Genomic DNA, 17,613 nt, shown 5'->3' with positions numbered 1-17,613 from the left:
GCTGCCCTCACCATTTCCTTCAAACAATATACATCTAACAAAGTTTATTTTTTGCAATATTTATTTGATTTTTCTATTTTTTTTGATTAAAAAATGTTACAAATTTTAGAGATGCTACTTAGAACAGCAGGTTACTTCCCATTTGTTAAAAAATGCTTTCCATTTTGTTTTTTTTTTTAAAGTTTTATCTGCTTTTTTGGAAGAAGACAGGATGATAGCTGAATTTATAGACTGTCCACATGGATGCTATATTTGTAAGAACAGAAGTATGGCATAGTTTATAGCCCCTCACAATTCTGGTCATCTGTCTTTGGACAAATTCCAGCTTGTCAATGTCCTTCCTGAAATGTAATTTAAGGAGAAGAACTAAACACAATACTCCAGATGGGGTCTGACCAAGTAGAATATACACAGACTTCCTGCTCTGGATACCCTCCAATACTCCAGGGGATCTGTGAGCTATTATGGGTATTCCTTGCTACTATGTAGACCCAAATCCCCATGCTTGCCCATCCTGTGAGACTTGAGTTCATATGCTCCTGTAAGTACACCACAGGGAATCCACCCAATAAAGGGGATCCACCCAACAATATTTCAGTGAACCATGTGGATTCTTGCTGTGTGAACAATTTATGTATTTTTTCCATCCTCCATTTCTTTTATGGAAACTTTTATATCTCATTTCCCATGTATTTATTTACTTGTTCAATCAATCAATCAATCAATCAGCATTTATTAAATGCCTATTATGTACCAGACATGGTGCTAGATGCAATTAACACATAAGAAAAGATCTTCAGAAACTGTCAAGTTCCTTGATTCACAGCTATACACTATATTCTAGGAAGCAGGTTGATATTAAAAAATCATGGGCCTTTGTTTCAAGGAGAAACTCGAGACACGATACTTTTGTTTTAATTTTTAACTTAATTTTTCTTTTTTTGGTGAGACAATTGGGGTTAAGTGACTTGCCCAGGGTCACACAGCTAGTAAGTGTCAAATGTCTGAGGCTGGATTTGAACTCAGGTCCTCCTGAATCCAGAGCTGGTGCTCTATCCACTGTGGCACCTAGCTGCCCAACACAATACTTTTGTAATGAAACCCATGTCTGTTGTTGCTGCTGAGTCATTTTCAGTCATGTCCAACTCTTTGTGACCCCATGTTGGGTTTCTTGGTAAAGATACTGAAGTAATTTGCCATTTCTTTCTCCAGCTCATTTTACACATGAGGAAACTGAAGCAAATAGGGTTAAGTGACTTTCCCAGGGTCATATGATTAGTAAATGTCTGAGGCCAGATTTGAGCTCAGAAAGATAAGTCTTTCTGACTCCACACCTGTCACTCTGTCCACTGCACCACCTGGGTGTCTCAAGTTTACATCAGTTTCTTGAGTTGTAGAATGCTAACAGTTAAGTTGAATTAAACTTTTAGTCTATTAAAGCTCTTAGTTTGTTATTTGATTAATCAATTGAATTAATTGATTGATTAATAAGTTGAATTGATTGATTGCATGAATTCCTATCTAGCCACATAGAATATCAGAGCTGGAATGAGTCTTAGAAATAATCTTTGCCTCTCCCCACCTTCATCTTCTAAATGGGAAAACCCAGATCCTATTTATCCAGTATCACATAGCACATTCGTGGTAGAGCTAGGAATCAAATTTTGGTTTCCTCATTCCCTCTCATTGGAAAGGACACTCTCTTTCCATGGTACAATGGTGCTCCACTTTGGTTAAACAATAAGGCTCTCTGAGCTCCCAGTTATCTCCACTGTCACGTTTAATTCTCTGCTCTCCCACCATGACAGCCAGCCAAGGCTGCCTCCTCCCTTTCAAGGAACTCCAAATCTCTATAGAAACAATTGGCTTGATAGACAAGGTAGCTTTGAGAAAAGTTTAGCATATATTGAGTGCAGTTGACTTGATTCTGAACAGAGAAATTTAACCCAGCTGAAAAATCTTCATTTTCCAGGATAGTTCATGTTTGGTACCACGAATAGTTGAGAGTTGGTACTTTCTTTCCTCCTCATTGCCTTATTTTACCTTGCAGGGAGCCAAGAAGGGAAGGGGGTAGCCGTTACTAGATTCCACAAGGATAACTTGGGATGGGAGATGGAAAGAGGGGCTGCCCATAAACACTCTGAAAGTACCACCTGCCTTCCTGCCTTTATTTTCTCTCTTCAAAGGATTTGGATCACTAGAGGCCCCTTTTTGGCTCTGCTAATGTTTGGCCTGAATGGTAGTGAGTCATTGTCCTGGCTCAGGGTGCAGGCACACACACACAAGGTTTCTTTAAGCAGTGCCAATGAAGGGAGGCATTTTTAGAATGTTTGGTAGGCAGGCAGAAAGACCACTAAAGAAGAAGCCAGTTTCTCTGTTATAGCTTTGATGGCTACTAATATCTCCAGAGTCCTCATCACCCATACCCTTTCCCCCTCACTGCTGATTAAGTTTACATTTTCTTGGACTTGTCCCACCAATTTTAGAGAGTTGGATTTGAATCTTATTGGACAAGTCACTTACTTAATGTCTCAGAGAATCAGCTTTCTCACCTACTAAATGATGTGCAAGGAATATTGCCAGGAAGAAATCATCTTGAAAACTTCAAAGAGTTATAGAAATGCTAGTTGCTAGATTGTTATTAGAAGTGGTCTTTCAGATTTCTTGCATGAACAATCAAAGTAATCATATGTGAGATTTTCTTTGGAGGTTCTGAAGCTAGATGAGAGAATAAGGCAAAGTATACATGTGTGGATAAATACACATGTATACACTGCGCTGTTCTGAATATAGGCTTTGCTTTCCTTCTGCAAATCTGGCTTGCATAAATCCTGTAGTGGCTTAGTTGTTGCTATTTTTCAGCGTATGACTACATATTTTTTCCTTTTCAAGATGTTCTGGGGGAGAGGAGGGAGGAGAAAATGGTATATTTGGAGCAATTATAGTATTTCCCAAATGTAGTCTCACTGCAGAAAGGACTGCATCACTGAAATATTTTCCCAAACTAACCCCTTTTGTGTTTCTGCACAGATGTTGTAGATGATATTCCATCTGTCTGGGAAAAATTTTAAAAGCCAGTTTTATCAGTATTCTCCAAGTGTCCAATAGAAATGCAAATTACCCTGGGACATCAACCAGCTTGGCTTTTTTTTTTTTTTAAACTGGCCAGAATGTTAACAGGTCATTCTTCTGAGTTCTTGTTTTATCTCCATTTTTTCCATTTTCTCCCTTTCCCAAAGTTTGAAAAGAAGTTACCTTAGAGGCTTAAAAATACTCTACATTTCCCTTAGATCAGAAGTTCTTATCATGGGCTCTACAAACTTGTTTTCTTAATATTTTATATCCATACAATTGATTTCCCTGTTAATCTCACGTATTTTATCTTGTACATTTAAAAACATTATTCTGAAGAGTCTGTACAGACTTCACTAGACTGCCAAAAATTCCATGAAAGAAAAAAGATTAATGGCTCCTGCTTTAGAGATTGGATCCTTTGACTTGAATTAAATTGTTCATTAATGCTTCCAAGGTTCTTTCTTATCCAGAGCAGAAAAGATAGTTTGGTTAGCTATACTCAGCAGAAGGCTCAGCATCCATGTTTTTGAGTCAGCTTCAAGGGTAGCACAAAGCACATCTCAGTTACCACCTCCAAAGTGAGACCTTTCTTTCTCCTTTTATTTGTTATTGTTCTCTCCCAATTTTGTATATATTTTGTGTTTTCTTATCTGTGGACATGTATCACTTCAGTAGAATGTAAGCTCCTTGAGGGTCAGGATGATTATGTTTTTGCTTTTGTATCCCTAGTCCCCAGAATGGTGCCATGCACACAGAAAACATTTAATTAATGTTTGTTGGTTTGAACCTGCCAGTCATTTGTCTTTTGCATAGGATTGAGCTCTTTAGGTAAATGGAAGAAAGTTCTGCACCAAACAAGATGTTGGCTGCAAAATTATAGAGCATGCTTAGAGGGATCTTGATGACCGTCTTAGCTTTCTTAAAACCTTTACCAGGGGCAGCTAGGTGGCGCAGTGGATAGAGCACTGGCCGTGGAGTCAGGAGTACCTGAGTTCAAATCCAGCCTCAGACACTTAACACTTCCTAGCTGTGTGACCCTGGGCAACTCACTTAACCCCAATTGCCTCACTAAAAAACAAACAAACAAACAAAAAAAACCCTTTTACCAAATAAATCTGGCTTCAGGTTTAGCAATAGCTTGAAAGAGTATAAATTTATGTTAAAACAAAGCCAATTTTTATTGGCTGTGGAAAAAAATGAAAGTTTTTAACTAAAATTTAACTGCCAGTTTTTGAAGGACCGCCCTTTCAGGGAAGAGACCATGACGAACAGCCGTGCACCTGCTGTTTCTTGGGAGAGCGTGGCCAAGCATGCCACTTCCGGGGCGCCAGCTTAAAAATGAGGAGAGAACAGAAGTGGGCACTCTCTCTCTCTCTCTCTCTCTCTCTCTCCACACGCTGGCTCAGGTTTGACGGTGTGTTCAGGTGATCGGCCCTGGTCCTCGGTGACAGCACGTGATTGACTCTGGTTCTCAGCCTGAGAGGTAGCTTTGGGATTCGGTGAGTTTTATAAAAGAATATAGACCAAGCTTAGATCTAAGACTATTCATTTGTATTTCTACTTTCCTATTTCCCTAATCAGTATCACCTGTTTGTTGGCTAATTAATTCCCAAACAATAAAAGCTAAGTAATCCCTCTCTAATTAAAGCTCAGAGGTTTCTTTCTCTTACTGGTCTGGGAGATATATATATATATATATATATATATATATATATATATATATGTGAAAGGTTAAAGGGGAGTTTAATGCTCTTATATCCAACTTTAAATCTCACATGGTTTATTGCAATTATTAGAATATTATGTCATTATTATTAAATTACACTGTTCAGGGAAGGAGTATGCTAGAAAGAACATTGAATTGAGAATCAGTTGACTTGGATTCTAGACCTGACTGTACCTATAAATTGCTAAGTGACCCTTGGGAAAATCATTTAATCTTTCTAGGTCTCAGTGCCCTAATCTATTAAATTAAGAAGATGGACTAAGTGATCGCTAAGTTTTATTCGTTCATTGAGAAATGCAACAAATATTGGGGCAGCTAAGCAGCACAGCAGATAGAGCACTGGCCCTGAAGTTGGGAAGATCTTATTTTAAATCTCACCTCAGACATTAGTCATGTGACCCTGGGCAAGTCACTTAACCCCAATTGCCTTAAACATCTGGGGCCATTTCCACTTGTCCTGATATAAATCTTGCCAGTTGACACAGATGGCTCTGGAAGAAAGAGTGAGGTTGGTGACCTTGAACAGCCCTCCTTCACTTAAATCCAATTCAGTGAAAGTCATGACATTACCATAATGTCATGGTCCTCTTCAAGAACAAAGGACAAAACAACAGTAAAAAATACTAACTGATTGCCTACTATGTGTAAGACACTGAACTAGGTGGAGGGAAGATTAATATACTGACCCCACTGTCATGGTATATGAGTTTTCTTTCCTATTAGAATGTGAGCTCCTTAAGAGCAGAGACTAACTTGCTTTTCTATTTCTTTTTTTTTCCTTTTTTTTTTGTTTTTGTTTTTTGAGGGGCAATTGGGGTTGGTGCTCTATCTACTGCGCCACCTAGCTGCCCCGCTTTTCTATTTCTAATCCCTAGTGCTTAGCAGAGTGCTTTGCACACAGTAAATTCTTAATACATGCTTTTTCATTCACTTGTTGATCCATCCACCCATCTATCCATCCATCCACCATCCATCCATGGTTGTTATGTTCTAGTAAGATGTCCAGGATGGTGAGGGTGCTAAAGTTATGTTGCAATATTAGTTAACACAGAAAAGCTTAGACATACAGGGGCACATGACAGCTCTTTTTAAACATCTGAAGGATTATCAAGTGGTAAGAGAAATTACACACCAGAATAGATCTCTCATATATCCCTATAGCATTTCTAAACATTTGCAATGGCTGCCTCCCAACCACAATACCTCTATCTTTTAGAATCTCTTGTTTCCTTCAAAATTCTTCTCAAAAGCTCTTTTTGTGGTGGCCAAAAAAATTGGACATTGAGGAGATACTTATCAAATTGTGGAATGACTGAATAAGCTGTGGTATATAAATGTAATGGAATACTATTGTTCTAAAAGAAATGATGAGCAGGAGGATTTCAGAAAAATATAGAAAGACTTGTATGAACTGATGCAAAGTGAAATGAGCAGAACCAGTAAAATACTGTACATAGTAACAGCAACATTGTGAGATGATCAATTAGGAATGACTTAGCTCTTCTCAGCAATACAATGAGCTAAAGGACTCATGCTATCCACATCCAGAGAAATAACTGATGGACTCTGAATGCAGATCAAATCATACTATTTTTTCCCTATTTTTTTGAGGCATTGGGGGTTAAGTGACTTGCCCAGGGTCACAAAAGTGTCGAGTGTCTGAGGTCAGATTTGAACTCAGGTCCTCCTGAATCTAAGGCTGGGGTTATATCCACTGCACCACTTAGCTGCCCTCCAAAGCATACTATTTTTATGTTTTTTTCATTGTTTTTCCTTTTGTTCTATATTTTCTTTCACAACATGACTAATATAGAAATATGTTTTAAGTGATCGCATATATATAGGCTTTATTAAATTGCTTACCATTTTAGGAAGAGGGGAGGGAGAAAAATTTGGAACTCAAATTTTGTTAAAAATGAATGCTAAAAATTGTCTTTATATATAATTAGAAAAAATACTATTAAAATCCTCTGCTCAGTGTCACCTTCCATATTAAACCTTTCTTTTCCTATCAGCTACTAGTACTAGAAGTCCATTCCAACTCAGATTTTATAGTTTTAGTGGAGATAAGACACATACCTGAATAACTCTTTCTTATACAAATGACCACTTCAAGTTCTAAAATTCTATCACTCAGTTATTTGACTCATATCTAGGCAACAGTAATTTCACTCAATAAACATTTATTAGATGCCTACTATGTGCCAGTCAGTGTGCTAAATACTAGGGATACAATTAAGAAAAAGAAAGACAGATTCAATAGTTTACAATTTAATGGGAGAAGCAACACAAAAGGAAACTGGAAAGGGGCAAGGAGAGGTAAGACACCAGGCACCATCTTGTTCCATGGGGTTGAAATCCAGCAGAGCTGCAGATGGAGAGTGGAATGAACTGGAAGTTCAATTTCTGCCCTCCATAAAGGAAGTTAGGTTACCACCCTTTGGCCCTCCAATCAGAGGGAAGAGGAGGGGGAGACAGGTGGGCAGAGTTAGCAGCATAGTAATGAAGTCATAAGTGATCAGCTCAACAATCATTCATTGATTGGTAGTTTAGTGCTTTGTTATTGTTCAGTTGTATCCAACTCTTTGTGACCCTACTTGGGCTTTTATTGGCATTGGTACTGGAGTGGTTTGCTGTTTTCTTCTCCAGCTCATTTTACAGATGAGGAACTGAGGCAAACAGGGATAAGTGACTTGCTTAGTGTCACACAACTACTAAGTATCTGAGGTAAGATTTTTTTTTTTTAGTGAGGCAATTGGGGTTAAGTGACTTGCCCAGAGTTACACAGCTAGTAAGTGTTAAGTGTCTGAGGCCGGATTTGAACTCAGGTACTCCTGAGTCCAGGGCTGGTGCTCTATCCACTGCATCACCTAGCTGCCCCTGAGGCAAGATTTAAACTCATGAAGATGAATCTTCATGACTCCAGGCCTAGTACTTTATTCACTGAGCCACCTAGTTGCCCTATATTTTAATGCTTACTGAGTATTTTCTCACAATGAATTTGTGAGGATAGTAATAGAAATATTAAAACTTCCATTTTACAGATGAGGAAACTGTGGCTCGAAGTCCCATGGACACAGAGTGGATACATTTATAAGCCAAGATCCAAATCCAGGCCTTGAATCCTAGTCCAGAGTTCTTTCTGATTGTCTTTATTATCCTAATTTCCATGGCTGAATGGATTGACACTATTTTGGATGTGAGATAGAACTTTGTCCTGGCTGTAGCTTTCTCTTTTCATTCCACCCTGCCCTTCATATTCTCTCCAGAGGGGTACAGTTGTGTGTATACACTGTGCACATACACTATTCCGCCCATTCAGTTTCCCAGGTCTAGTCAGTTTCTTCAGTAAGGTATACTATTAAGACTATTATCCTAGGGGCAGCTAGGTGGTGCAGTGGATAGAGCACCGGCCCTGGATTCAGGAGTACCTGAGTTCAAATCCGGCCTCAGACACTTAACACTTCCTAGCTGTGTGAACCCGGGCAAGTCACTTAACCCCAGTTGCCTCACCAAAAAAAAAAAAAAAAGACTATTATCCTACAAGACTCCATTAAAAAGTCTGATGACCTTAAAGTGGAGAGACAGTTTTTCAAAGAGAGTAGAGAGCTGGCCTCAAAGTCAAGATGATCTTGGCTCAAGCCCCTCTCCTAACACATACTGACTATTGATCTTGAGAAAGTCACTGAGTTTCTTAGTGCCATCATCTGCTAAGACAATTCTCTAGGATCTGCTGATCTGCATTGGTAGAAGAAATTCCTCACAGGGTGCTCCCTATCCCAATGAAATCACAGGACTGGTCCAGAAAACCACCCCAAAGCTTAAAATTACCTGAAAAGATTCTCTTGACTTCAGATAGATTCCTTTTGTAACAGTAATTTATTAGCCCAATCCCTAGGTTTTATGGAGGAGGAAACTGAGTTCCACAAAAGTAAACGGACTTGCTTAAGATCACACAGCTAATTAGTGGCCAAACTGAAACTAGAACTGAATCTTCTTACTTGTGGTTCAGTGCCTTTTATGTTGCATCTCACCTCATTTCCAAACTCAGTTAATTTAGTATCACCCAATAAGCTAAACAATGGATTGAGATTTTGGGTTCTAACCAAACTTCATCACTTTTATGCCCCAAAGAGGAGTTCTTGATTCCCATTTTCCTCATCTTTAAAATGATGGAAAGTGTTTGAGGTAGGAAAGATGGGGAAGGGTTTAGTGGGCAGCACTAGACATATAAAAATGAAAAAGAAGAAAAGAAAGAAAGAAGAAAACTTAAAAACAAGCTGAATGACAGTTCACAGTTACATATACAATCATCTTTTTTTGTTGTTGTTCTTTGTATATAGAAATATTTATTTGAGCTGACATTTAAGAGTATCACCAATAACCTTTTGGGCATCTCAGACTGGATGTCCCACGGGCATCTCAAACTCAGCATGGACAAAACAGACCTCCATACTTTTTCCTTACTCCCCAAGACTCCCCTGTTCTAAACTTCCCTATTATTGTACAGGGCACCCCATCTTCCCAGTCACTCAGACTCAAAATCTTAGTGTTGTTTCTCACTCCACTTTCATTCACCCCACGTATTTGGTCTGTTGCCAAACTTTATTGTGTCTACCTTTGCAACATCTTTTGTATAAATACTCTTCACTCACACAGCTACAACTCTAGTTCAGGCCCTTATCACCTCTTGCCTGGACAATTACAATAGCCTTCTAAATGGTCCTTCTGTCTCAAGTCTCTCTCCACTCCAACCCATTTTACACTTAGATGCCAAAGTGATTTTCTTAAAGGACAGATCCAACCTCCTTTCCTTCAATGAGCTCCAGTGACTCCCAACTGCCTTCGGAATCAAGTATAAATTCTTTTGTCTGACTTTTACTTTCCTAATTTTCAAATTTTTTTCTTCTCCCTTCCATACTCTTAGACCTAACTAAATTGACTTACTAGTTATTTCCTGAATATAACACTCTTGTCCCTGTTCCTTTTCACTCCCTCCCTCCAATATCTGGAATGTTTCCCCTTCTCACTTTTTGCTTCTTGGTTTACCTGGCTTCTTTTTTTATGTTTTTTTTTTTTTGGTGGGGCAATGATGGTTAAGTGATTGCCCAGGGTCACACAGCTAGTAAGTGTCAAGTGTCTGAATCCGGATTTGAACTCAGGTCTTCCTTAATCCAGGGCCGGTGCTTTATCCACTGTGCCACCTAGCTGCCTTTCCTGGCTTCTTTCCAAATTCCCATCCAACTTCCTCTTCTGCCGGAGGACCTTTACTCTCTCCCAGTTGCAAATGCATTCCTCTTTCAGATTAATTTCCATCTACTATGTATATATCTTGTATGTACCTAGCTATTTACACTGTTTTTTCCATGAGAATTTAAGTTCTATCAGGGCAGGGACTCTCTTTATATGTGTACTTCTGGATGTGTATACACAGATGCATACACATATACACATATCTACACACACACACACACACACACACACACACACATATATATATAACCTGTGCATAGCAGTGTGTCAGGCATATGGTAAAGTTAATAAATGGTTGTTGATTGACTAATTAAAAAAAAAGAAATGGTTTCAGGGATTTCAGAGTTGAAGAGGGAATTAGGGGAAGTATTCTATTATTATTTACAATGGCTAAAATTTACAAAGTTTATATGGCACTTTACACACATGATTTTTGATTCCATGGATTAGGTACTTCAGGTGTTAGGAATCTCATTTTACAGAGGAGGAAATTGAGGACAGAGATTAAGTGATTTGCCCAGGATCACAAAGTCATTCCACATTTGAGGGAGCATTCAGACTCAAGTTTCTCCTGATTTTAAATCCTGTCTTCCTTCCATTATACATTGTTGTCTCTATTTTACAAAGATTTGTAAAAATGAAGGCACTGTGGTTGGGAGGTAAACTTAAATTCCACATTCCTGAGCTGGATGTTTCTTGAATTCCTCCTTCCAATCTTCCTGCCACCCCCAGAAGCTCTAAGGACTAATGAAACGAGTCTTGCCTGGCTGGCTGGGACACATCTGGAGTATTGTGCTCAATTCTGGGTGCCACATTTTACAAAGGACAAGGACAAATTGGAACCTGTTTAGAGGACGGTGACTAGAATGGTGAAGGGACTGGAGGTCATGACAACTGAGAACTGGTTCAGGGAACTGGGGATAGTCTTTCCTGGAGAAAAGACTTGATGAGGCCAAGGAAATGATAGCTCTCTTCAACTATCTGAAGTGCTGGCACATTGAAGTGGGACTAGCCTTGTTCAGTTTGTTCCCATGGGAAGAATTGGAGGTTGTAGAGATTTTGGTGTGATAGAAGGAGAATCTTTTAAACCACTGTAGTTCAGAATGGGCCACCTTGGCAGATAGTGGGTTCCCTCTCATTGAAATTCTTCAAGCTGAGGCCAGATGATTATTTTTCAGGGATGCTGTAGAAGGGAGCCCTCGGAATTTCTTCTCAATTTTGAGATTCCATCACTTTCTGAGATCAAAATCTGGATTTTTATCTGAGAAAAATCCAGTTCAATCTCTCTAAATAGAATAGGTCTGTCCAGTGGTCCATAGTCTATTCCCGAATTTAAGAGACAACATATGGTGCTATGATGACCAATTCCACTGTGTGTCTTTGCAAAGATTTCCCCAAGGGCCAGCCACACTATTTGAACTACCTCCTGGCCCTGTGCCCTGCAACAAGCCAGAACTGAAGCGGTTACTGTGCCCCATTGGGGAGGAAGAAATTTCTTGTAAAATCCCAGATTCCCTAGGAACAATGTCCTCTTTTATTTTCCAGCTTTGGAATCAAGCCTGGCTGCCCAAGTCAACAAAGGGAGGAAAGAATCATTGAACCAGCCTAACAGAAGAAAAACAAAACAAAACAAAAAAAACCTGACCATGTCTGTCTTTGAAGTCTCCTCTATGTGCTCTGGAAAACTTGGGATTATTGGTGGAGTTTTTCTCTCTTTCTCCATTCCTCCTTACCCCCACTTTTTCTTCCTCCTCAGAAAATAAGAGGGATGGGTGTAGGGGAAAGTTTCTTTTAAACACAGCAGAAGTCATTAATTAAGTATCCCATTCATTTTTCCAGACACTTGCTCATCAATCAGATTTCTTATTAGCATTCTGATGACCTGGCTGACCCTGAGCCCCTGTACTGTCTGCCTGATGAAATGGAGAATCAGACCACACACCAGAAAAAAAAAAGAGAGAGAGGGAGGGGGTGGGGAGAGAAAGAGAGAAATCTGGAGCAGGCAAACCCAGTTCCTATTTTTTTTTTTTGCCTGAGAATATGAGGGGGAAGAAAAAGGAGGAGGAGGGGCAGAAGGGAAATAAGGATGGGGAAAGAATGGGAAGAGAGGAACTAGGGAGGGAAAGAAGAAGAGGAAGAGGGAAAGAAAACAAGTTTGTTTGTGGACAGTACAGTCTTCCAAGCAGGTTGGTCCAGAGATCCCCAGAGCCAATAAAACTTCAGGAGGACATTGCCATTAATCCTATTTACATAGTGGAGCAGGCTTTATCCATGCCCATGATCTATAGCCACCCCTCCTCCCCCAAACTCTGGGCTAGGACAGCAGCTAGGACACCTGCCAACAGTCTGAGCCAAGACAAGAGTTAGTCACTCCCTCCTGTCCATGCCAGTGATTGGCCATGAATGAAGCAATTTGGATGAAATAGGAAATAGCTCCCAACCTTCCCATAGAAAGAGGGGAAAAAAGAGATGGTATGTGTATGTGAGGGGGAAGGGGAACTTTTGTTGGGGTGGTTGGAGACAGAAGGGATTGGAATTAGGTTTTGGGGTCTTCAATTTGACACATGTTTTATTAATGCATTCAATTCTTCTACTACCCCATATGAATTTCCTGTTACCTAGAATGTTCCTCCAAGAAGCATATACCATTTTGGGAACCTTATTATCAACAATTATATATTTACGGAATCATAGATATTAAGCTGGAAGGGACATTAGAGATCCTCTAATTTAGTCTCCTTATTTTTCAGGTGAGGGAATTAAGGCCCAAAGAGATTAAGTGACTTCCCCAAGGGTACATGGCAGTGTGACAATAAGTGGCAAAGTGAAGATTTGAACCCTGTTCCTTTGATTCCAAATTCAGTATACTTTTCACAGCTCCACATTGCTTTATACCACCTCTCTAGTCATATGCTATTCTGAGCATGTTTATTTTTGAAACATATCCAGGAGGAAAGTGAATGGGAAGTACATTCCCATTTTACAGATGAAGAAAGTGAAACATCATGAGGCCGTGGAAGGAATTATGACAGTGGAATGAGCACTACAATTGGAGTTAGAGGACTTGGGTTCAAGTCCCAGTTTTGCCACTTACTAGTAGCATGACCTTGGATAAGTAAAGAAGGTATTGTGGTACAGTGGAACCACTGGCTCTAGAGGCAGAAAGTCTGAGTTAAAATCTTTTCTTTTCTTTTTTTTGGGTGGGGCAATGAGGGTTAAGTGACTTGCCCAAGGTCACACAGCTAGTAAGTGTCAAGTGTCTGAGGCCAGATTTGAACTTGGGTCCTCCTGAATCCAGGGCCGGTGCTTTATCCACTGTGCCACCTAGCTGCCCCTCTGAGTTAAAATCTTACCGTGTATGCTTACTATCTGTATGATGGAAGGAGTCTAAACCCATGAGACTATGATTAGCACCCCACCCCACCCCCAACAAATTCATAACAAGGACTAAATATGTAACTAGATAACTCTAGTATCTCTTCCCCTTCAACTTCTTCCAAGAGAGACTTTGATTCCTACCAGGAAGGGAAGGAGGTGGTTAGGTTCAGAGGCTAGCCACTTTGCTCTCTTCAGAGAGAGGGGGTACCAGGTTGGAACCATATTTATTTACCCCCTTAAATGTTGCACTCTTGATCACTATCCCTTAATGGGAAAGGAGTACCCCAAACTATTTACCAAAGACTTGATTCTTTCCCACTGAATGCAAGCTCTGCAATGAAGACACATAATGGATAGTGAAGAAACCCATTTATTCAAGTTCATATTAAAACAGGAATGAGATTAAATATACACATATGAATACATACTAATCAATACACAAGGGAAATGAGATTATTTTAGCTGAACCAAGAGACAATCCCAGTTCTTACCCAAGGGGTAAATTCCTCAAAGTCTCTAGTTTAGTTTTGAAACTTGGCTATGACATTCCTGTAAGTTTTCCTCTTGGGATCTCTTTCAGGTGTTGAACAGTAGATTTTTTCTGTTTCTACTTTACCCCCTTGTTCTAGAACATCAGGGCAAATTTCCTTAACAATTTCTTGTAATATTATATTCAGATTCTTTTTTTCTTGAAGTTAGTCTTAAATTGTCTCTCCTTGATCTTTTCTCCTGATCAGTTGTTTCTCTAATGAGATGTTTCAGATTCTTTTCTATTATTTTAGTTTTATTCTTTCTTTCTTTTCTTTTTAGTTTTATTATTTCTTGGTTTCTTATAATGTCATTTGATTCCTCTTGTCCAGTTCTAGTTTTCAAGGAGTTATTTTCCTTCTAAAGATTTTGTATCTCTTTTTTCAGTTGGTTAACTTTCCTTTCATCATTTTCTTGGATTGCTTTAACTTTTTCCCCTATTTTTTACTTGATCTCTCATTTCATTTTTGAATTCCTTTTTAAGTTCTTCCAAGAACTCCTTTTGGGCTAGTGACCATTTGATGTTGATCTTTGGGATAGGAGTGGCTTTTTTTAGCCTCACTATTTTCCTCTGAATATAAACCCAGATCTTCTTTGACACTAAAGTAGCTATCTTTAGGGGGATTCTGGGAAGATGGTAGAGTAGGTCAGAAATTTACACGCTCTCCAGATTTCCTCTACAAACAGACAGAAAACTGCCATAAAATGAATGTAGAACAGCAAAAACAAAAGGGGTAAAGCAGTTGTTGTTCTAAAATAAATTGAGAGAACCTCAGAAAAGATAGGCACTACAGGGGCTGAGATTCACTTGGGTGAAGTGTAGACACCTCCACACCAAAAATCACTGAATCAATAAACAGTAGGCCCTGAGGGAAGGTGCTGAGGGAGAAGAACTAAACTTCAATAAGTTTCACCACAATTTTTACCTCACTTTTGGTCTCAAGAAATTTCACTTCACAAACTTTCACCTCATATACTATCTAAGAAATAGCAGATGCTGAGAGGGGAAAGATTGAAGAACACCCTTCTCCCTCTGTTTCCAGAAGCCAAGCCTCGAGATGCTGACCAGAAGCAATCCTGGGCTTTGGCTGTGAGGAGGAGGAACCATACTCCTAGTGAGTGTGGTACCAAAGGTGGCTGGGGACCATAACTATGGCCTAGGAGAAGAGAGGAGTCCCAGAGGTTGAGCCCCTGGAAAGAATCCAGAAAACAACTGTAAGGAAGACCTGAAGCCTAGGGCAAATCCCACAATTTAGGATTAAAACTTAATAATAATAATAATAATTCTAAGTTGCTAAAAATAAAATAAAAATAAAAATGAGTAAGCAACGGAAAAATATACTACATTTGTTTTACCTTACCTTACCTTAAATGGGTCCTTTCTGTTGTTCAGCAATCTTTTAATTTATTTACCCAATTAATCCACAAGCATTTATTAAGTGCTTATTATGTGTCAGGTGTAAGGGATATAAAAACTTAAAAAGACATTCCCTGCCCTCAAGGAGCTTATATTATATCAGGGGAGAGACAGTATGCACATTTTAAAGTATACAAATATATGTATATATGTATATTTGTATATATATAAAACAAATAAAAGGAAGCTTGAGGATATTTTCCCCACATAGGCTTCTTTAAACCTTTTCCATTCTCTGTAAGTCTGAAGTCTCACATCTTTCTCTAAATGTCTTTATATATATGTATATATAAAAATTTTTTTCTCCGTATTTATTTTGATTTATTTAGAATTTTCTCCCCGAGTTACATGTAAAAACAAATTTTAATATCATTCCAAATTCTCTTCCTCCTTCCCTCCCCACTCCCCCTTTAAGAGCTCAAGCAATTCAATATAACTTATAAATGTACAGTCATGCAAAACATTTCCACATTAGTCAGGTTGTGAGAGAAAACAAACAAAAAAATGAAAAAACAGAAAAGTCTAAATGTCTTTTCCACAAGCTATGCTCCACCACAATTTTCTCTACCAGGCAAAATGGTTTTCACACTGGGAAGACTGAATACAAAATGATTAGTAAGGAACTGATATCAGAGATGAAAGAGAAAATATTAAGAAAACCCTTAATTGTCTTCAATGAATTCATTACCAGACCTGGATGATCTATTTCCCAGTACAGTTGTTTCCAAAGTAGGGGCTAGGGCCTCTTCAGGGAGTACAGCATGATCACAAAGGTTGTATGATCAACCAAAAGGAGAGTGGGAAGGTAAGGATCATCCCACCCTACCCCTGATATCCAGCACAACTACTATTATCCCTCAACATGCCTCCATTCTTTCTCCCTCTTTACCTTTCTCTGCTATTCAAGATCTCAACTTTCCCCCATCCTTGGCTCTTCAGGGCAGTTACAACTTAACAACTAACCCTACATCTATAGCAGCAGTTGTGCAGAAGCTTATCTACCTCTACCCCTCTAGTGGCTGTGCCAGGGGGCCCTCAGCAGGCAGGCTCTTTAAGGGCCCTGCCCCCATCCCCTTTTCATTTTTGGTGGGACAGATACATAGGATGAGCTCCTGACTCATGTAATGATAAAACTGAATTTCTGTGAAATAAGCATCTTGTCCAAGTTGCACAAGGAGGCCCATTTTTGACTAGGGCTTGAAGACTTGCATTTAGTTCTGATATCACTTGATATCTGTCAGTGCAAAGGATAATACAATTCTCTTAGGCTATATAATTAAATTTTTTTTTTTTTGTGGGGCAATGATGGTTAAGTGACTTGCCCAGGGTCACACAGCTAGTGTCAAGTGTCTGAGGCCAGATTTGAACTCAGGTCTTCCTGAATTTAGGGCCAGTGTTTTATCCACTATGCCACCTAGCTGCCCCTAGGCTATATAATTTTAATTAAAACATCCATCAAGTATTATTGAAAATATTTCTTGATGTACCATTATCATCAATATGTTTGCAAAACAACAAATCTTCCCTAACATTAGTTTCTACAATAAATCCCACCTATGTAATGATATGAGCATCTGTACCTATATCTGCTGCTTTATTAATTTGAATTTCAAAATATCAGGATTTTAATTTCTTAATTAATTGATAGAGGCAATTTTCCAAGAGCTTTGTTTTCCCTCATGCTCTTTCCATCAAAACTCCTTGACATAACCTTCTATCCTTCTCTCCTCCTTGCCTTAGTCTTACTGAGAAAATAGAGACCAAATGGAGACAACACGCTCCTTCTTTTTTGGGGGGGATAGGGTGGGACAATGAGGGATAAGTGACTTGCCCAGGGTCACACAGCTAGTAAGTGTCAAGTGTCTGGGGCCAGATTTGAACTCAGGTACTCCTGAATCCAGGGCCAGTGCTTTATCCACTGTGCCACCTAGCTGCCCCTGGCATGCTCCTTCTTCTCCACTGCTCTTCATATCAAAAGCTCTGAGCTTCTCTCTCACCCCTTATTTATGATTGAATATATGTATGTATATCTATTCTCATATATTATTGCTTATATCTATCTTTCTATATCCATGTAGATCTAGATATCTACCTACCTATTTATATACAGAGAAAATGGCTGAGAGTGTGTATATATATGTATATATATATATATATATATATATATATATATATCTTGTGTGTGTGTGTGTGTGTGTGTGTGTGTGTGAGGCAGTTGGGGTTAAGTGACTTGCCC

This window comes from Dromiciops gliroides, chromosome 3 (genome assembly GCF_019393635.1).
Source record: "Dromiciops gliroides isolate mDroGli1 chromosome 3, mDroGli1.pri, whole genome shotgun sequence".
NCBI lineage: Eukaryota > Metazoa > Chordata > Mammalia > Microbiotheria > Microbiotheriidae > Dromiciops > Dromiciops gliroides.
Note: the sequence above shows the minus strand (reverse complement) of the source record.